The sequence below is a fragment of the Pteropus alecto genome, unplaced genomic scaffold (genome assembly GCF_000325575.1).
Source record: "Pteropus alecto unplaced genomic scaffold, ASM32557v1 scaffold7, whole genome shotgun sequence".
Lineage (NCBI taxonomy): Eukaryota > Metazoa > Chordata > Mammalia > Chiroptera > Pteropodidae > Pteropus > Pteropus alecto.
In genome coordinates, this window is record NW_006494614.1 from 40,469,937 (window position 1) to 40,492,169 (window position 22,233).

Here is a 22,233-nt window from a genome sequence, read left to right on the forward strand (position 1 = left end):
ATAAGGCTAGACCAAGCTCTTCCTGAGCTTGTAACTTCGGGCTTCTAGGCTGATGTCCCCCAGTGAAGGCAAGTGTCACCAGCTGCCCCCAGAGCCATCCCTTGTCTAACATAACCATCTGCTGTCCTCAGCCAGGAGAACCAGTCCTGCAGCCACTGCGGCCACCAGTGCCCACCCGAGACTTGAGTTTTCCCCTAGTTCCCCTCCTCCCTGGGATTGCTCCCCATCATTACCTCCAACAGTCAACCCGAGGGTCACATGATTGCCAGGGAGCACAGTGGACTGTCCTTTCCTATTGTCCCCTCTCTTTCATTATTCCTGGGCACTCTTGACTTTGCAGGAGCAGCTGGAAGCCTGAGGTAGGGGGATGCTGGAACCAGGGACTGGACTGGTGGGGGTTCTTCCACTGAAATTTCAACACAGGTAAAAGGTAAACAAACAGGCGGCATGGGAGCAAGAGGCAGGCAGTAGTGGCACAGTGCCCATCTGGGCCCTAAGACTCTAGACTTTTAAACATGTTTAAACCATTTTCCCTCTGAGTCAGCTGACTCCTCAGATCTCGGCTTTTCTGGGCTCAGTTAATTGTGCCTTGAATATGTAGTTCCCAGTTCAGCGGGTCACTGGGGTTGATAATGATCAGGTTGTTATGAATGAGCACCAAAACTGTGCCAGGCACTGTGTTTATATCTCACAAAAACCCCACCAGGTAAGTAGGTGAGTATTATCATCAACCTTGTTTTCCAGATGAGAAAACAGAGGCTCAGGGAGGTTAAGTAATCTGCCTAGAAAGTGGCAAAGCTGCGCTCTGACACAATTCTGTCCACTACTTGCATGGCCATTGCTGTACCCTATCCAAGCCCCCACAATCTTTTGCCTGGACTATTGCAAGGCCTCCTCACTGGTCTCCTGCTTCTATCTTCGCTTTGTTCCATATAGTGAGTTCTCCACACGTCAGCCGGGGTGAGCCTGTTAAAGTGTAAGTGAGATTACGTCCTTCCCCTGCTCACCTCACTCACGGCTGTACTATGAACGATGAGGCCCCACGTGATCTGCTCTCCTGCTACCTCCGTGACCTCAGTCCTTCCACTCACCACCTCACTCCACTCCAGCCACACCGGCCTTGGCATTGTCCCTTCAACACAACAAGCGTACACCTGCCTCTGGGCCTTTGCACTTACTGCTCCTGCTGCCTAAAATGCTCTTCCCTATGTATCCATATGACTCAATCTGTCAGGTCTCTGTTCAAATGACACCTTTTCAGAGAAGCCTTACCTGCCCTTCCTGCATAAAACAGCCTATTATCTCCTATCTACTCTCCATCCCCCTTGCTCTGCTTCGTTTCTGTAGAGCAATCATGGTTACTAACCTAAATATGTGCATGTTTATCTGGTTTCTTACTATCTCCACCTACCAGAATGTGAACTCCGTGATGTCAGGGGTTTTTATTTATTTTGTTCATTGCTATATCCACAGAGCCTAGAATGGTGCCTGGCACATAGTGGGTGCTTAGTAAATAGTTGTTGAAGAAATGAATTAAAGATTGAGCAATTCTAGGGCTGGAGTTCTAATGTGCTCTGCCTCTCTTGCCTCCATGCTCTCTATCCACAAATTCTCCTGGTGGGTGCCGGTTATATATGCTCCCTCCTGCAGATTGAGGACCCTTCAGGCTGAGGACCGACCACCTACCCTCACCCCACCAGCACCCCTGCCCTAGCAGCATAGAGATGAAGAACAGCCTGTGGAACTATAGGGCTTTGCATATCTGACTTCTTTCACTAGAAGCCTGTCAGCTGCTAAGGAGGAGAGTGCATTCTAGACCTTCTGGTGATCATCCAACGACGATTGGTTGAATCCCGCTCTGTCAGGCACTGCTTTGGGCACCAGCTCAGACCCTGGTGGGCAACAGTTACACAACAAAGCTGTGCTGCCTCATCCACGTGAATGAAGGTCCACTGGCCCAAACGGGACTGTTGGATAACCAGACTCCTGACTGACCCTCAGCTGGGACACCCTGGTTCACCCCAGCTGGCACCCTGATGTGGCAGAGCAGGCCCCCACTTCCATTTCCTGTCCTTGCTTGCCATGGAAAGCAAGCTTGCCAAGGAGCTTCTCCCCAGCTCCTCTCTGGGGAATACAGATTCTACCTAAGCCAGCTGCATCCCGGGTAAAGCACTTGAGACTTTGGTTTCTTTGTCTGTACAATGGAAAGCCCAGGGCCAGCTTTTGCTTTCCTTTAAGCAAATCTAGATTTGTTTAGTTCCCTGGGAACTCTCTCCACTTTACAAAGGGATTCATCACAGAGCTCTTTAAATAGCCAGTGATCTCATGGTTTAGAATACAGGATGCAGTTTACAAAATAAAATCTTGATAAAGGGCTGGTTCCCAGACCTTGGCAGTGACCACGCCTTCTCCTACTGCCCCAGGTAGGTCTCTGCGAGACTGTGGGGAGAGGGCTGGTGTATTAATAGAACCTTGGCAGGTTCTTTGTGTGAAGCTGACGTGACCTGGTCCCTCTCAGGCCACCTATCTGTGCCCTGAGAGCTGTGAGGCTCAGTCTGGTTTCAGCATTCTCTGGGCATTGCTAGGCAACCTGAGGGCCAGGGTAGTTAGTGCGAGGCCAAGGCTAGGGTGGCTTAGGGGAGTTCTGCTCCCTGACTTTGGAAAAGTTGTGCATCTGGCAACCCTGGCTGCCCTCCTGGAATTCTCTGGACAGGGGAGCATGAGGCCTCCAGACTGGGAAAAGGAAGGGGAGGTCTCTTGGTGTGAGTAAGGCCTGACGTGTAGGAGATGCCACTTGATTTCTTCATCTATCAAGCATTTATAGAGTATCACATGTGCCGGGGAAGGTGCCAAAAGATGGTAGAATGCACAGAACCAACTCCGCCCTGGAGGAGCTCACAGTCGGTGGAGGTTCTGGTAAGGCCATGGGAAGCACTTAGGGCAGCTGCCTCAAAGGGCTTTTATGGACCTTGCTCCAATTCTATGTCATTGGAATCATCATGCCCGATTTACAGATGAGGAAATGGAGGCCTGGAAAGGTTGATTAAACCCAAATAGTTCTCCTGGCTCCAGCCTGGTGTTCCTACCACGCCATAAAGTTGGTCCTCTAGGGCCTTCTTTCTCCCTTGCCTCTATGATTCAGCTTGGACTTGTATTTTTAGGAGAAGCAGTAGACTTTCTCTAGAACTTCCATTTTCTCTCCTGGGTACTTTGTTCCAACAAAAGCAATTGGCAAGAAGATGAGTGAGAATGAGATGTTCAGACCTCAGTGAGAAAACAGAGCCGCTCTGGAAAAGCAATACAGGGTAATGGTTTAGCACAAGGATCCTGGAGCCAGACCAGTAGGCTTAGATCCCAGCTCAGCTACCTATCAGCTGTGTGGCATTGCTTTACCCTTCTGTGCCTCAGTTTTCTCTTCTGTAAAACGGAATGATAATAGATCTCCTGGGGTTATGAGATAACCCTTGAGTGAGCTGATAAATGCAAAATGCCTAGAACAGTGCAGGACACAGAGTGAGTAGTAGACAAACATTTACATTAATGATAAGAAGAATTTTCTGCCCCATGTCTGACCCCTGGTGATATGGACCCAGAGCTTTTATATCAAAAAAAGAGACATTATTGCCAACTCCTTCTCATCCTTCAGAACCCATTCAAACACGACCCCCTCCTCCAGGCCCTTGCTAGAGTGTTTGTTCTCTCTGCTTAGGGCTGTCATCAGAGTTTGTATCCTTGAAGTATGCAAAACAGGGAAAAGAAAGGGAATTCATATATATGAGCACCATACACCAGGCTTGCCAGACCCTCTCAAGAGTTTATCTTATTTGTTCCCCACAGTGGCACTGGGAGGTGATATAATTTTCCTTTTTTAAAGGTAAAGTAACTGGAGTTCAAAGAGGTAAGAGGCTTAGTAAGCCAGAAATCAAACCCACTTAGCATTTATCACACTGAGTTTAGTTCTCGGTTTCATGTCTACTTCCCCTGTGAAGCTGATAACATTTGGGAATCTTTAACCCTGGTTGGTGATATAGGCAGTTTTTTTGGGAGAGAGAGTGTATATTGTTCATCACTCATCATGAAGATTCACTCCCGAAAAGGTTAAGAACTCTCAGTCCCCACTTCTTTAGACACCTAGAGCCCAGCAAAAGTCCAAGTACTTGTCACGTACTCAGATACATTTATTGAATGAATGAATGAATGAATGAATGAACTAAAGAACAGAGGAACTAACAAATAAGGCGAACACTAAGGAAGGAATGGATTGAGTCAATGAATCTGAAGGAAACAAGATCCTTGTCTTGATTCTCTTTATTCCTCTAGAAGAAAACAAACAGCTGGGGAAAGTAGAGCCCTCCCTGCAGTGGGGCTGTGGTGAGCGCAAGAGTGAGCTGTGTTCCTTTGCCTTCCACCTATTCACTCACCTGCCCCCTAATAAAGCCTCACCCCCTGGGGTCCACTCCTCTACACCTGGCCCCTCTCAGAGGAGGTCCCTCTCTGCATCACTGGAGAGGCTAGTGACCCTTTTCCTTGGGTGCCTGCCCTCCCGCTTGGGAGGGTTGGGGGAAGGGCAGGGGAGGAGGCCTAAGAAGATCTGTTGGGGCCTTTCTGGCCTCTTGGTCCCCATGCCTTCTGAGAGCCAGTGGAGCCTGGCACACAGTAGGCGCTTGGTAGGAATGACAGGGAGCCCAGCCCAGCTTTCGGTCCCAATGGGCCCTGAGAGGCCCCGAGCACCAGGCCATGGGAAGCACTCCCTCTCTGTCCGCCACCCTGCAGCCTGCGGGCCGCTCTGCACTCTAGCACTCAGTGGTCTCAGTCACGTGAACATTTTCCAGGCCCAGAGCCCATGTCCATAAACACCCTTGTGGGGGTCACTATCTCCAGTACTGGAAGCTCTGGTTTTCCCATCAAGGGCCCCAAGGGGAAAATGGCCAGCGGAGTAGGGGGCAGAGGCCAGAGCCTTGGTCATTCTGCTTGTGGCTGGCGTCCTGTGGGGTGCCAGCTGACGAGGGGCACCTCCCTCTTCCCCACACAGAGCTGGCAGGACAACTGGTTCATCCTTCTTCAGCCACAGCCAACAGAAAGCATGTTCCCCAGAGCCACGGGCCCCTGGCCAGTCCAGTGGGGACATCCCTCAGGGTAGGGAGGAGAAGGAGGGGCAGGTCGAGCACCCAGGCTGGCGCACTGTGGCAGGCCACCCTGCTCCGCTGACTGGCGGTTTTCACGTCTGGCTCCCTGTGGCCCAGACGGCCCCAACATGTCACACGGTGGGGTGGGGGAGAGTAGGCTCCTGCCCAAACTTGAACTCACAGCTCGAGTTCTCAGAGGCTCTGAGTCAGGGCCATAGGAGGAGGGATCGGGGAGAGAACAGAGGCCTCTGGAGCCTGAGCAGAGTGCCAGGGTGTGGTTCAAATGCAGGGGGGAGCGGGGAGAGCTCTGGACATGGTGGTGTTGAGCCAGAGAGGCCAAGAATAATGGGAATACCGAGAAGGGCAGATCAATCCATAGGACCCCTGCAGGAGGTCAGGCAGAAATGGGGTGAAAGCCTGGGGGAAGAGACAGGGGAAGGCTCTGCACAGAGCAAAGGGCAGATAGCTGGATGGCCGCTGACGAGAGCATTTCCATCCTTCTCCCACTTATCTCCTGACCCTCCCCATCCCCAGCAAGCTTCCCAAGGAGAGCTAGGGCTCTCCTGCCCCAGAGCCTTTGCTTCTGCCGTGCCCCACCAGAAGTGCCCTGCCCAAACCCTCTCAAGACTCCAACCTTTAACACCAGCTCCCAAGCTGCCTTTCTGCAGTCTTTCCTGATTCTCCCTATAGCTAGAAGCAATGTCTCCTCTGAACTCTCAGAGCACACAGTTTACATATCCCATCCTTTCTGTCTGCTTTGCCCCTCACGTAGCCTTTCATTCATGCGGGCAGTCGATACACGTTTAAACAGCCACTGTCTCAGGTACAAGGGGACACTGAACGACGTTAGACTTGATTCCTGCTCTCAAGGAGATGGTGATCTTGGGGAGACTGCAACATAAACAACCCTTCTGCCGAGGCGCAAGTGCTAGAATTCAAATTAATAAGCATTTAAATGAACACCTATCAGGGCCAGGAAGTAAATGTGCACTTTGAAACACGTCCTGACCCTCAGGGTGAATGAAGAGATGAGGACAATGAGGAGAGCTACGTAAGGGTGGAGGTGGGCCCAGGTGGCCTTGAGAGCTCAGACTCAGGTCCTGGGGACAGAGGTAATAATTTAGCTGAGGGTCCAAGGATGAACAGGCCTCAATAAGGACAGAAAGTTGGGGAAGGGCTTTCCAGGCCCAGGGAACAGCATCTCAAAAGTACAGACTTGGCAAGCTGGGGCACTGAGAGTTTGGGGTTCTCTTTAGCTAGAGCCATAGAGGGTGTGAGAGGCGTGCTGTTCGGGAAGTGGACTTGGGGCAACCACGCCTGGAGCTGGACCCATCATAGCTGTTCTCCCCAGTTCCATTCTCCGCCCTTCTTTGTTTGGGAGGCTGACTCCCATCACCACAGCTCCCCTGACCTCTGGCTTCTGATTGCATGGAGCCAATGGGAGGTACATAGGTGATCTGAGAATAGGAGTAAGAGGCCCCACAGCAATCTCGCTAGATCACAGTTTGCCCCTCTATCTACGGCACAGATCCAGTCAGGTGACCCCTCTCCTACAGCAAGGGCTGCCTCCCTGGTTCCTTCAGGCAGCCCTGGGCTGCTCCCTCCCACATTGGTCCCCTCAGCACTGCTCCCACCCCAGTAGATAGCCCTGTATCTCTCTTCGGTTCCCCTGTTAGGACAGCCTCAGAGGCCTGTTGGGACCCTTGACCCATTGGGCCTTGATTCTAGAGGACTTGGAAGAACACCAGAGGGTTTTAGGATGGAGGAATAGCCCGAGGCAGTGATGGAGGTTCCACCAAGGCTGCACTTTGTGGGTTGGAGAAGAGGAGGAAAGTATTCTAGGCGGAGCAAAAGCTTATGACATAGCACAGAGGTAGGAAAATATGAGGTGCCCAGGCCCTGCTGACTAAGGGTGAAGGCACAAGGAGCAGGAAGAGGGGGAGGCAGAGGGGAAAGGGCCTCGCTCTGTGCTAGGAAAGCTGCTCTTTATCCCAAAGCTGGTGGGAACTGTCAAAACGTTTTAAAGCACGATGCAAATGAATTTTAAGCAGCTCACTGGTGACCTGTTGGGGACAGAAGGGGTGGGGACCAGATGAGAAGCCAGAGAACCTGCCAGGAGCCTGATAGAGGAAGCGGCTGTGGCGAGGAAGAAGAGAGCTTAGGAGGTTTAGAAGGCAGACTGACAGCACCTTGTAGATGATGGCTGCCTGGTAATAGGGCTCTGGAGTAGTGGCTGGGCTGACTTCATGAGTAAGCGGGCAAGTCAGAGGAGGTGCAGGTCTGGTGAGCAAGATGACCCAGGGAGGGATCTGGGAGAGAGGAGAGGGCTGGAGACAGGAGCTGCAGGCTGTGCTGGAGAGGCAAAGGTGGTGGCAGGAGCCAGAGCAGTGGATGAGCTGCTCCTGGGCCCTCTCTGTCTGTAGTGGGCAGAGGAAACAGTCAAAGAAATCAGAAAGCACAGGGAGTCCCGGGAGCCGAGGGTGGGACGCGTAGCTGGTGTAGAAAGGGGCTGGTCAAGTCTGTAAGGCAGACATCCCACCATGCCCTGGGGCAAGTGCTCCGCTGTGCCTTTGGAGCAGGCTAGCCCATTGAGAAATGTTCCATTTCTGTGCACTACAGAATCTCTGAGACCCTGTGGGAGAAATGAGACAAACATTTCTCAAATGTTTATCTTATTTAACTCACATCAGCTGCCTCAGAGAGATAAGTAACTTGCCCACACAGCTGGTAACTCATGAGACTGAGATTCAAACCTGGGCAGTCCGGCTGCAAAGCTCTGCGGTTTCTTAAATGCTACATCTGCTGCCCCCTCGGCGATGCTGAGTCTTCTCTCTCTGGCAAGTGGCCTTGTGGTCATACGCAGCTCGCCCACCCTCCTTTGGTATCAGGAGTTCTCTCTCCTTCTATATCCGGAGCTCATGTCTTTCCTTCCCAGGGCAGCGCTCTCACTGCTACCAAGTTTGGGGCTCTGAGCAGTCTTGTCTCAGTTGCTCTCCCCATTGGTATTAGTCTTGCCAGTAGGGGTGACCCCCGCAGAAACCCAGTCCGTGCTCCATGGGACAGCCTTTTCTGGGTTTGAAGTCTGCTCCCACTGCTCCCGCTTCTCATCCTCACCTCCGAGTTGGGGTTTCAGTCCCTCTCCATCCCATTTTCCCAGTCCTCAGGTTCTGAAAAACTGAAATATAAGCAAAAGCCTCCTGTGATTTAGAAGCAAGCTCTGCTTCAAATAAATTCGACATATGAAAACTGAGACCACAGATGACCGATGCCAGCTTCCCATCTTCTCCCCCTTTCCAAAGTTGCCCATTGCAGCTCGAGGCCTGCTGGCATGATGGGGCCTGGGGTCCCTCCCAGCCCCAAGATTCTATGGTTCTGGGAAGTCCTCTGCAAGGCCCTAATCTCCCCAAGGCCATGAGGTCTCCCCTTGAGATAGTTTCCAGACCTTCCTCCTTCCTAGTCCCACAGACACCTTGCCCCTCACTCCCCGCCCCCTGCATGGGAGGCAGTGTGGCCAATCCCCTTAGCCGAGAGCCCCCCCACCCCGCCCCCGGCACACACACACACAGGGACAACCCCTGCATCTCACAGCTGCAGTCCTAATCCTAGACTTGTTTAAAACTGAATTATGAGCCTGTCGTGCAGTAGCTGAAAAGCCCAGGCGGAAAAGGATTTACTGGCCACATTAAATCATGTGCTTATTGTTAAGTGAGCTGGGCCAAGGAGGTGCTCATGAGCTCCACGTCCCACCCCCTCCTCCTCAGGTCCTGCCAAAAAGCCACCCTCTCACCCACAAAGGCCACCTCTGGGGTTCTAGCAGCTTCTTCCGGAGGCCCACAGCAGTCCTCCTGGCCCCACATCCCTTGCAGTGGTGGACAGAGGTCATTTTATCCCATTGTACAGATAGAGACCTGAGGTCTCCAAAAGGGGAAGCAGTTTGCTTTCAGGCAGAATGGAATGAACAGGCTTCTTAACTGGGTGACCCTGCGCCCCTGACTTTATAAGCACATATAAGCACTCCAGGCCCTTTTCTGGGAAGAGCTTCTTAGCCTTAGGTAGAAAGGGCACAGAGCCCAGCTCTCCCTGTGAGATCGAGGGCTATTAAGGTGAGACTCTTGAGAAAGCATAGAGGCCTGGCTTGGGGGTTCGGGGGTGAGGGAAGAACCCAGGTACCCAGTACTCCCTCCCAACCACACCCACTCCTCATGCTTGTGAGACACTGTAGAATCACAGCCTGAGTGCCGGGAGACAGGTTCACAGCCCAGTATGAAATGTGAATCCAGGAACCGATCACTCAGCCCCTGCCCTCACCCCGAGTCACACCCCACCATGTCCCCCACCCCGCCCCCACATCCACATGCACATTTCCGCTTCCCAGGGCCCACCCGCTGCCCTTTGCACTATTTGTTCTCCCACTCTGCTCACATTCCTGGCCAGTCCCCTCCCAACCCTGTCTCCAGGCATCCCCTTCTCACTGCCCCCAGGCTCCCCACCCCTGGCCCCAGGTGCCCCTGGATGAGCCACAGTGAGGTCGTCCTGAACCTGGGTCACAGTGAGATTCCTGCCAGGCCACCTTCCCAAGGGAATAGGCTCTCAGGAACCTGATGAGCCCAGGGTGTTTGATCAGGGTACCCAGGCAGCTGGCAGGCTCTCCATGTTGGCGTTGGTAGGACTAGCTGCCTCACACTGCCCTCCCGACCCAAAGTATTCTGAAACATCCTTGGCTCTGTTTAGCTGGTGTTTTTACAGCTTAAGGCCGGAGGAGAGGCAGGCCAGTGAAGCATGGTCCCTTGGCCTTGGCAGCCTTTCTGCTCACCGAGAACACGCCGTGATCTAGCCTAAAGCCCACAGCATGGTCCAAGTCCCCATAAGGGCCCCCAGTTCCATCTGAATGGCACTGCAGGCACTAAAAAGTGTTTGTCATTCTTAGTCTTATGAGATGCCCATTACATAACATGGGTAGACTTGGTGGAGTAAGGGGGTTTATTCACCCATTTTACAGAAAAGACTAAAGCCCAGAGAACAGCCTAAGGTTGGAGGCCAAGGTTAGAGGTGGTGGCACAGCAGGGGCAGGTACCCAGAAGTCTTTATCACCATCTGGGAAACTCACGCTCATCCAGGCTGGACAGAGAAAACCCTAGCAGGCAGACCTTGATCCCCCCAACCTTATCAGGGGCTGCTTTCTATTCAACTAGAGATTCCTGTCACAGCTGCTCACCCCCTCCTCACCTGACAGGTCTGAGCTGCAGAGTTGAGAGGGAAGCAAACATCCCCCGGAGGACTTTTAAGTTGCCCCCCATAGGATATCCTAGATGGTGTTCTGTTTATTTAGGGGAGGTAGCAAAAGTTATACTCAGAGACCGATTCTGTCCTTACCAGCAATTTATTTAGCACAGGTTTGCTGTGAGAATTATACTTTCACAAGCAAGAGCATATCTCTTAATGTGACAGATAAAGAAATAACATATCCCAAACAAATAATAGGTTGATCACATTACTGATCCAAGCAAGGGGAGGTGAAGGAATCAATTCTAAATTTAATATGCGGTGTACCTTTTTATACCAGGAGGCACTTGGGAGAGATAGTGACCAACCAAAAAGCTGATTTCCAGCTGCCAAAGCAAAAATAAAAGTCCTTCGTTGCTAGGGAATGATGGTGGGCTGAATTCCTAAATGGGGGCACTGCTGACCAAAGAATCACCTTGGCCATGGCAGTAACTAAATGGCCCCAAGGTCTTCCAAGAGTTTTCAGATTAGCAGTTGCCTTGCCCAAACACAAACTCTCAAAGAGTCCTCACAAACTTTCAGTACTTACAGTCTGAATATCCCCTATCTTTGCTTTTCCACTGATTCTTATTGATAATCACCCAGAGGGACCTCTCAGCAGGTGGGCTGCTGACTAAGAAATGATGACATCCTGATACAACTTATCTCATACTTAATCAAAGCAACTTTTTTTGTCTTTGTCATTAACAAGTAGATTAAAACAACTTCACTTAAGTCATAAACAAGTGGATTTGAAATCATGTTAAACCAATACACAACAGTGGGCTTGCTGATTTCCAAAAAAGGACTTCAGTTTCCCCCCTAGAATCAAGATCCCCTGGCTAGGTAAAGTGAGTCTTGGGGTGGAGAAGGAAGCAGTGTCCTAGGCTGAGGAAACCAGAGAAGGCTGGAGGGAGTGTCTGTGGGTCTCTCTGTCTCTTCAAGGTGGGAAAGGGTTGAAGAGACTGCAGGAGAGAGCTATTGTCCCTAGTCGTGCCCCCCTCCCCCCGCCCCCGTGCTGCTCAGCACCCCTCATAAGAGGGTCCTCATTCCCTCTCAAGCTAGGACAGGGTGGGGGATGGAAGGGGAGTTGACAAAGTTGGGCCAAGAGTTCAGGCGTTTCCAAAAGAGGTGGTCAATCATGAAGGAGTGGCCAGAAGGGAGGGAGGGGGACGAGGTGAGGCGGGCAGAGTCTGGCAGGAAAGAGAGACAGGAAGAACACATCACGTGAGCATCATGTTTGTGAGGGGCATTGGGATGGGCATTGTATATATCTAACTGTAACAACCGCTTTGAAGAAATGTAGGAGCATCTCAATTCTAGAGATGAGTATAGCGAGGCCCAGAGAGGTTAAAGAGACTTTTCCTCAAGGTCATACAAAACCAAATGACCCTCTAAGCTGGAACTCAGACCCAGACTCTGCGATCCCAAGTTCCAAACTCTTTCTTCCCCACCAGATTATAAGCTCCTTCAGAACTGTGCCCATTTAGTCCTCCAGCATATTTAGTACCAAGCTCAGGACTTAATAATACAATAACAGGTGTTCAATAAATATTGTTGCCTTAATGACTTGTCAGGGCTCCAGTTTCCTTGTTTGTAAAACCGAGCTTACACGTACACTCATGTCCAAAACCTGACGTAGACATGTGTGGAAATGGTTTTCAGACCAGACCTCTTGGAGCCCCTTCCATTCCTCTGATCTTTGATCTGGGCCTTCCAGACAGTCATCCTGATGCCATCTGGGTTCGAGAGAGCCTTGGTGTTCCCATCTATGAAATGACATGGGGAGGCAAGATGGCCACCCAGGTTCCTCCCAGCGTCTGGGTCCATGATCCTAATCTGGGTCCACGCCCTTTACCATTCCACCGTAGGACTACTGCAGGGATCTCTGGAGATTTATTTTTTAACAAAGTTCCCTGGAAACACATGAAGTCTAATTCATTTTGTGCTTTGGAAGGAAGTTCCACAAATAATTAATAGAGGAGAACATGTAGTGATTCATAGAGAAATGGCTTGAAAGATTCAAGTCTCAGTTCTGCCCCTCTCCAGTCACATGACGATGGGTAAGCCTCTCCTCTCTCGGCCTCAGTTTCTACATCAGTGAAATGGGAATGTACCTGTCCTGCTAGTCTCACAGACTATAATGAGCCTCAGATGAGTCAAGGACATGAAAGACACCTTTGAAAGCAGGGACCAGGTATGCAAAGGTTATTTGCATTTATTGCATTTAAATTGTTGTAACTTTCCGTTGTTATTGTAATGCCCAAAAGGCTTAGAATGCATTTCTCTGACTGAAGAGTTCATGGGAAGCCCACACTCACTCCTGCTTGGAAAAGATTTTTTATAGAATGAGGTGACTGGAGAAGCTGAGCTGCTTAAAACAGTGTCTCATGGTCAATAAATATTGGTTCAAGGAATGAATGGAGGAAAGAAGCAGTGATTGCTGTGCATGCTTATTACTGTGTCCTGTGCTAGATATCAAGGTGGTAACATACGGGTGGGACTTCTTTTAGGTCCCCTAGGCCAGCAAATACATTTTCTGAAATGAAGACGTTGAATCGGACTCTGATACAAGGTTCACGGAGGGGAGGAAAGGGCCATAGACATATAGAACTTTAGGAATTTTGAACCATTTCAGGAAGCAATTCAGATAGCTCTAGGCACAGAGGATGTCTGATGAAGGGGGAAGGGTAGCACTGAAGTTGAGGCCAGTAACTGTCCCACCCCCCCACCATTCTCTCCTGCTCCCTTCTTCCCCTCCTTTTCCCTGTTCCTGAGCCCTGCCCCCGACACCCTCCAGTGCAGCCAGAACATGGCCTTTCCTTGGGGACAGTGTGGGGAGCCGTGGGAAAAACAATCAAACCTTAGTCAGCCAGATAATTAGTTGTTCCTCTGTGACCATGGCCTCCCTTGTCTTCTCCCCCTTGCTGCCACCCGTCACCCCCGCCCCTCAGGACATGGGTTTCCGAATCAGGCGACATCGCCTCATTAATGTTAATGGGAAGTCCGGACAGGAGCCAGGAAGGTCATAAACTGCCCTGTGTGAGAAAGAGTGAAAGAATTTATGTGTGTGTGTAGTGTATATGTGTGCCCATGTATACGTGTAATAAGTGTGTACCATCTATATGTGAGTGCATATGTGTGCTCTTGAGAATATCTCTGCAGCAATTTGTACCTTAGTAATAAATGTGTGGACATTGATTCCAAAGTATGCCCTGCATAATATTTAGGTGCCTCCATGTACATATGTTGTACACACATGTGAGTTCATGTGTCATATAAGCATACACATACCGTGAGTGTGCTGTGTCAATATTTGTACATCGCTATAGGAGATAAAGTGTTTAAAATAATGCCTGGCATGTACCAAGCACCCAATAAATGTTGATTATTTTATCATCAATAGATCTGTTTACATATATAAACCTATGCATGCCAAAGGGCCAGCTCTGTGTAAATCTGGATGTTTGGGTGGGCGAATGTCTATATCCATGCCGTGAATATATCTGTGACTCTAAAGATATGTGCACATATATGTTATGTCTGTGTCCATGTGTATTCGTATCCTCCTGCCCATGTGTACAGGTTTACTGGTACACTAACAGTGGAGACCAGCTGCAATCTGGCCCCATGTTCCTGTCCCATGGGCTGCTCTGAGTGGGTGAGGTTGGCTCCAGCATTCACACCCCATGCTGTGGCGAACACGGGTGCACAATATGCAGATGCGTGCATTCTGCCCACCACCACTGCCTGCAGCATACAACGGATGTGCTGGAAACCTTGAGCCTCCCTTCCTCCTCCTTCTCCCTAGAAATCTGGCCAGTCTCCAAGTTCTGTCCGTTCCCACCCTCAGTCTCTCAATTTGTCCATTCCCCTCACTGTCCCCTCTCAGGACAGCAATAGCCTCTTGTCCCTCCTAATCCACTCTTCACACAGCAGGGAAAGTGATCTTTTAGAAATGCAAATCTCATCACCTCACTAGCTTGCTTAAAACCCCTTAATAGCTTTGCATTGCTCTCTGGATAAGGTCTCAAATCCCCTCCTCAGCCTCTGAGCCCTGACCTGACCAGCAAAGCCACGTCTCCCGCTCTCTCCCTCTGCCCCCAGCTCCTGTGCTCTGAGGGCACCACATCTTAGGTTCCCTCTGCCTGGAATGCTTTTCTCTTCCTCGTCCTTCAAAGCTTCTCCTACCTGCTTCAGGTCTCACCTCTGGAAGCCTGCCACCCTGCAATTCTCTCTGCTGCCCTCAACACAGGTGATTCAGTAATTGTGCTGTTGTGTCATCCTTGTCTCCCCGAGTGCTGTGAGCTCGCGAGGTGTCCTAGTCACCACGCGTCCAGGCGCTGCACACAGGTGGCCCAGGTCTGATGTGGCCTGGGTACCTACTGTGCCCCAGCTCTCAAGAAGCCAGCAGTCTCTCGGGAACAAGAGACGCAGACCCAGAGAAGACTGCTAGTAAATGCACCGAGAGACATGAGGAGGGGCAGGAGGGGGGCTTCCGGGAGGTGCTAACAGAACTGGGCTTTCAGAAATGACGAGCAAGCCAGGAAAGAGAACTCCAGAGAGTGGGAACAGCAGGAGCAAATAGTGAGTATGTGTAGCTTGCTGTTGCTACAGCACAAATTATAACATGGGGAGTAGTAAGAAGTGAAACTGAGAAGTCCAGTGGGGACCAGATCGTGGGAGTTTGAACACATTCTCATTTTCTTTAATCTATCAGACACCCATCAGTCTGAGATTCCAAAGTCCCATCTATTTGGGGGACACTCCTATCCATCAGGAACCATGTGGCTGAGAAGTGGTTTCTCTGATGCTTTTTGGAACAAGCTCAAAGACCCCTGGGCTGGCCATTGGGTCCATGACCCCAAATTCCCACTTTATAAAAGGAAGGAGAGCCATAGAGGAGCAGCGATTTCCCCTCAAGCCCATAGCTCAGCCAAGTGTCTGAGTTGAGCCAAATTGGGCCACCCAGCCTGCTCAGTGACTGTGCCCCACAGGTCAGGGTTCAGGGGTCAGAGAGCTCCTTCCCCAGGAAGGCTCCGGTTGCTTTTAAGTGGAGGGGGACAAGCCCCTCACACAGGCCCCAGGCAGGAACTCAGAGCAAAGCAGCAGATTAACTCTGTGAGGAGGCCCAGGCAGGGACTAAGAGGGTGGGGGCTTCTGTGAGAAGGCCAGGAGCTTTAATTCCCCCCTTTCAGTTGCTGTTGCTAATTCAGGTCCCAAGGGGCTTGCTGAGTTTGTCCTGGACCCAGCCACTTAATCTTATAATACCTCCCAGCAAAGCCCCTTTGTTCTCCTTCTTGCATAAGGTGGTAGGAACTGCTGTCCAGCCTCCACTCCCAGCACCTCCCTCATCACTCATCCCAGAGCCTCTGCTGGTGGCTGTGGATGCACCTCCAGTCCCTCCTGAGGTCCCCAAGAACTTTCCAGTGAGGGGTGTTTAAGGCAGCTAGCTGCTTATAAAGACACATACGTGGATCTGTATCCCCCCACCTTTGGGAGGTCCGGCATTGCACCCCACTGACCCTTCGTGCAGGAGAGAGCCCCAAACTGTGGCTTTTACTCATTTTTGGAATGGGAAGACCTTGGCTGGCTCAAAGACCCACCCAGCTGTGAGGCACATGTCCCCTGACCTCCCAGAGGTGATTTAGCTGGGGTCTCCCTCTTCTCTTTCCCCTTACCCAGGGTATGGGTCAGCTCTGTGGGTATGTGAACTGTGCCCTCATACAAGAGCTCATATTTAGAAGGGCCACATACTTGGTCTAATGCTCTGCTGCCCGTCACCATCTTGAAATCCTTAGTAATTTTTGAGCAAGTTGGGTAGCGTTTTCACTTTGCAGTGGATCCCATGAATTATGCAGTGGTACCGCCTAGAGTTTTGAAGCAAGCCCAGGAGGCAGCTCGCCTGAGAGCCTGGGGAAACCCGGGTTCTGGTCCCAGCTCAGGCATGGCTGGGTATATGAGTCTGGGCAAGTCCTTGTCCTCCTTCTGGAACTTAGTTTCCCCAAGAGAAAATCAGTTTAACTAACATTGACTAAGAACACTAAAATAGTTTTAACTAATTTGAATACTAAACATGTTGTATAAAATTACCCAAAAGCTATGCTCGTCAGGGATCAAATAAAATGAAGATCATTGAAAGATAAATGACAGTGAGGGGACAGAAAGAAGAAGGGGGTCTATCAGTATTCGCCCATTTGGACTCTTTCCAGAGCCTGGTGCAAGGAGTTGTGGGGGAAGGAGAGCAAAGTGCCTGTCATGGGCCTCCGAGTCCCTTCCCTGGAGGCCTGGAAGGCCAGGGAGGAAGAGGGGCTGGTCAAGCTGGCCATGGGTATAGAGGGAGGGCAGGCATGGTTCAGGTGCCCAGCACCTCTGCTAAAGCCACCCCTCTGTGGACTGAGTCCCTTCTGAGTGGGCGGTGCTCTGACACCATCATTGCCTAGGTGTCAGGGCAGACTCCTGCTGTGGGAGCATCCAGGGCTCAGCTGCTCATGTGGCACCAGCCAGGGCAGCTCCTCTTCATCCGCCCAGGTTCTGGAAGGATCCAGTCTTTCCCAGAGAGTGATCACTTCCACAGACAGTTTCCGCTGGCCCAAAGGACTATGAAGCCCTGTCCAGCCTCCATCCCTGGCCCCTTCTTGCTGAGCAGTGTATTAGCCCACACGCCAGGGAAGAGGCCCAGGAGGAAACAGTCCCCAGTCCTCAGGTGCTGCAGGCTGCCCTCATCCAGCCCTCATCCAGAACCCTGCTAACCCAAGGCTTCTATAGGTTTTCGGAGGGTTGACTGGCTTCACCACAGGCTCTAGAGATAGGGGCTGGGTATCTGCATAGCAGAGGGGCTTCCTGGAGCCGGGAAGATTTTCTCTCTCCTCCACTTCTCTTTCAGCGGTTAGGCCAGGGCTCTAAATGGTTAGTGTGGACAGAGTCCTACTGGGTCTCACTCAGAGCTTACTCTCCAGATATTACACATGGGGCTGCTGTCTTCCTTCTTCTCAGGAAAATGGACCAGGCCAGCCCATGAGCTCCATCTGGTTTACCAGTAAATCCCAGGTCCTAGCACAGTTGTCTGGCATGTAGTAGGTGCCCCCTAATATTTGTTAACCAGATGAATGAAGAATGAATGAATTCATTCTTCAGTTTCGTGAATGAAAGGATGTATTGAATAATGAATGAAGCAGCTGCACCTGGAAGCTATCGAGCCCGATCCAAGAAGGTCTTCCTTAGTACTGCACAGGCTGTGTTTAACCAGACAGAATCCTTCTCTTGTCTGTGGTTTGCTCTTTGGAGCTGGACTTGATATTGAATGAATGAAGAGAGGTGGGTGTGCCCCTTGTCCAGAGCCTGCTGAAAGGCTGCACAATCTCTCCAGAGCTTCTAGGTCACAACAACTCAGATTCCCAGAACACCAGGAGAGAAGGCGCCCTGGATCATCATCACCAAACTCCTCAGGCTCAGCCGAGGTGACCAAGCCTCAGAGAGGGGAAGGAATTTGCCCTAGGTCACACAGTGAGTTGGTGAGGGAATTAGGGGTAGAACCTAGAACACCTGACTCTCTGCCCAGAGCTCTTTCCACCCCAACAGGGACATAGCTATGTCTGACCCAGACACTATAAGCTAGGTTCATCCCTGGTCAGGCAGGCCTGGCCTATGACCTGGGCCCTGGCTGTCCAGAGCAGTGCCAACCCGGCCACCTGCTGGCCAGAATGTTTGGAATTGCCAGGGAGGCAGTAGGTTTACGATTTGTTTAGAATCAGAAAGCCTTGCATAACTGGGAAGCCTGCAGGAAGCTGGGCAGACCCCTCTTCACCACCTCTGTTCTGGAACCAGAGGGCCGGTGGGCCACCGGGCACACAGGGCTGAGGAACCAGATAAGTAAGAGAAATCTGACTGTTTATGGTGGGGATAGCTCCCCAGGCTCCGTTATCAGACCTCACGTAAGGAGGGACGTCAAACAGCTGCTCAGGAGGCAGTGGGGTTGGTGGCCAGAGCCCAGGGCTGGGAGATCAGGCTCTGCTTCCCCCAGCTGCAGTCTTGGAATGAGCTCCAGCCACCCCCTCCTCTGGGCTGCCTGCCTGACAGTTACCAACACGTGCTTTCTCACTCTCTTACCACTACTTAGCCATCAGTATTAGATCTCGGATCACTTCCATTCTACAGACGAGGTAACTGAGGCTCAGGCAGGTTCGGTCACTTGCCAGAACTCAAACAGTGAGGGATCCAAATTCGGGTCTCTTTGGCTTGGAAGTCTTCTCCCTCCTCCAAAACTTGTGGTTGAGAGACGCATGACATCGTCCAGTTTATATGGCAGCCTGCTTTCCCAGAGCTCTCTGTTAATAAAGATGCTTGGGACACACAGCCACAGAAAAGATACATCAGGTGCCGATGTTAATAGACAGTGTCCAGTTGGCAGGCCTGATCAGGTCATTCCCTTCTAGCTGAAACCTTTCATGGCCTCCTATTACCCACAAGGTAAGGGCTCAGCTCCCCACACTCAACTGTGACCTCACCCCTGCAGCCCTCTCCAGCTTCAGCCCCATATTCTCCCTACTTTGAACCTTATGATCTAGCCCCTCGAATGTGACTTCTAAACCAGCCCTGGTCATGCTGTTTCTAGCCTCCAGGCTTATGTTCAGGCTATTCTCTCTGCCTGGACACCCCCAGTCCATTCCTCTCTTCTCATAATCTGAGACTCAGATGAAGTGTTATCTCCCACACGAAGACTTCCTTGCCTTCCACATGCCCCCCCATGTCTGAATCAGGTGCTCCCCCTATGGCCCTTTAGTCACTTGGCATACTTATACCACCCTAGAGAGAAAAGTTCTGCTTCTGTGTCTGTCCACCTGCCCATACTATGAATCATACTTCTAACTCTGGATCCCAATGCCTAATAGGTGTTCCATAAATGCTTGTTGAATGAAATGGAGCAATGACCTCGGGAGCTGAGCCTTGGAAGGGGTGTGGGAGTTTCCAGGGGGCTGGGAAAGTCCCCGGTCGACGGAAGGAGCCAGGGGAATCCTGTACCTCTCTGGAAACACTGGCCTGAAACCAACAAGGTGAAATTTAACTGGGATAAATAAAAAAACTTTCTGGCAGTATCTGAGAAGGCTGTGACCAAGTGGCCTGCAGCCCAGCTCAGGGGAATGGAAGGTCACCTCCTGCCCTCCCTACAGGAGGGTCAGGAACCAGCCAGGGAGGGTGTGGCCTCCAGGAGCTCCTGGGACTCCATCCAACCCTCTTTCCTCCCCTCTGAGCAGCACAATAGCTCAAGCTCCTGGACCCACAGGCAGGCCGGAAGGCCATTCACTCTCAGAGGGAAGAAACCTTAACTAGAGAAAGTTTATGTAATCTTCCAGAAGCATGCCACATGGCCGTGAGCCACAAAGAAGAGAGTCATCCTGTACAGTCTCTTTGCCTTCAGTGAGGTCCTCAAGATAACTGAGCACTTCAGCACAAGGATTCTTTTTTTTTTTTAATTAAATGTATTGGGGTGATATTGGTTAATAACATTATATAATTTCCAGGTGTATAGCCTTGTAATACAACATCTGTAGACTCTATCGTGTACTCACTACCTGAAGTTTAGTCTCCTATCACCATGTTTTTGACCCCTCCTCAGACTCCTCCCACCCCTTTTCCCTCTGGTAACCACCATTCTGTTCTCTGCATCTATGGATTTGTTTATTTTGTTCATTCATTTGTGGCTTGTTGTTTTATATCCCACATATGAATGAAGTCATACAATTACAATTCTTGTCATTGTCCATCTGACTTATTTCATTAGTATAATACTCTCAAAATCCATCCACGTTGTCACGAATGGCAGTATTTCATCTTTTATTTATTTATTTTTTTTATTGTGGCTGAGTGATAGAATTCTTGACCAAGGGACAAGTGAGGGAGAGAGAAATGTATTATCTGCAAAAGAATAACCAATATCGCAATTTAATACTTGGAAAATGAAAACACACACCCTGGCGTTTCCATATACCAACTGCAGACAAAGTTCTTGGCTGCTGGAACTATGCGGAGGAGAGTGGAACAAAGCAAAGGGCCACAGTTTAAACAAAGTTGATCCACACTACTTGAGCGGCATTTTTCAGAACAATTGTGTACAGACAACTGGTAAGTGATTAATAATAATGATTGTCATGCATTGTTCCCTTCCTTAGCTCTGCACCAAGACAGTATTTTTATATACATTCTTTTACTTTGTCTCACTTAAGGCGTTAATTATGCTTTGTTTTACATGTCTCTGCTCAGAGTTAATCTTTTGTGTGTTTGCCTGAATTCTATCTTGCCAAACACACGAAAATGCTTTAGGATGGTTAAAACAACTAAGTTTTACACAGTTCTTACAAGACAATGCTTTAGGATGGTTAAAACAGCTAAGTTTTACACAGTTCTTACAAGACAAGTACAATTTTAGCTTACTCATGGTTGGAAAAGAGGGAGAAACTCACTATTCCTTCTTTGAAAGCCTTCTTGGGTCTTCTCTGAATACAGTCACACACGCTCTTATCCTCAAGATGCGTGGGGCCCACCCTGCTCACCGAACTCACAGGACAGCATTAAATGTGTTTTCCACAATCCTTTTCTAACCTGATGAGCCTTTTGAGGACAGGCCCTTAAAGTATGTTCTTAATACCACCACAGCAGAATCGCCCAGACACTTCATTGAAAATGCAGATTTTTGGACGGACCCCAGCCCTTTTCTGCTCCAGAGTCCCTGGGCTAGGGCCCAGGAATCAGCCTTTTTCACAAGCTTCCTTGTTGATTCTCCTGTGCACTCAAGTTTGAGAACCTCTGGCCTAAAGCATGGTAGGTATTCAGGAAATGTTTGCAGAATGAGCTGTTGGTGAATGAGTTTCAAGAGGTGCAGTGAGAACAGAAGTGCCATCCATGGAGTTGCTGGCCACGGCATTGGGCAATGTTGCCTCTAAGCCACTCACTGGACCTTGCCTGGGCAGCATACTCCGTCACCATAGGGTTTAGGATGGTGTTCCTGGTGACTTCTCAAGCTGAAGCTTTCTCTGTGAGTGATGAGACTCCCCACCTTTCCCTAGTAACTCCTGCAGGTGAGTACCCAGAGTGGGTGGCCGAGGGATCGACAAACTCTCTCCCCTCCAGACTACAAACTGTATTCTCTGCTTTCTATGGCTACGTGGACCAGGGTGACCTTTTGTGGCCAAGTCATAGGTTTAGTTCCAGTGCAAAATACACACTTACCCCTCGGTGCCCATTAAAGCTTAATTCTAGGTATAGAATACTCTGTTCCTGGGTAAAGCCTCAGCCTTGATTCTGTGTACTGACTGACTCCTAACCTTAAATATAGATTGATCCCTAATTCTGGGTATAGCCAGAGCCCTAGTTTTGGGTGCAGGTCAATTCCTAATCTTGAATATAGACTAACTCCCCACTTCTGGGTATATACTTACCCATGGTCTTTGGTTTGGACTGACTCATAATCCTAGGTATAAATCGATCCCTAATCCTGGGTGTAGCCTGATCCTTAATCCTGCCTAGCCAAGTTCTAATGCCCCTAACCCGGAAAACAAGTTGACTCATAACCCTGGTCAGAGTCTGATTCTAAATTCTGATGTCAGTCCCCCTAATCCTAGCCACGACAGTGCCCAATTCTGCATAGATTATCCAAAACCTTGACTACGAACTGATCTTCTGGGGCTGGTGTAGGAGTATGTGGGAGATTTGGAAAGAGATGTCCTGCCAATGGAGGCCAGAGAGCCATGTCCAAAAATGAGGAATGGGGTCTGACTAGCCAGAGTTTTGACAACTTGTGTCTTCCCTACAGAGCGGGGGCATTGGTGGGAACTGAGGACACTGGAAA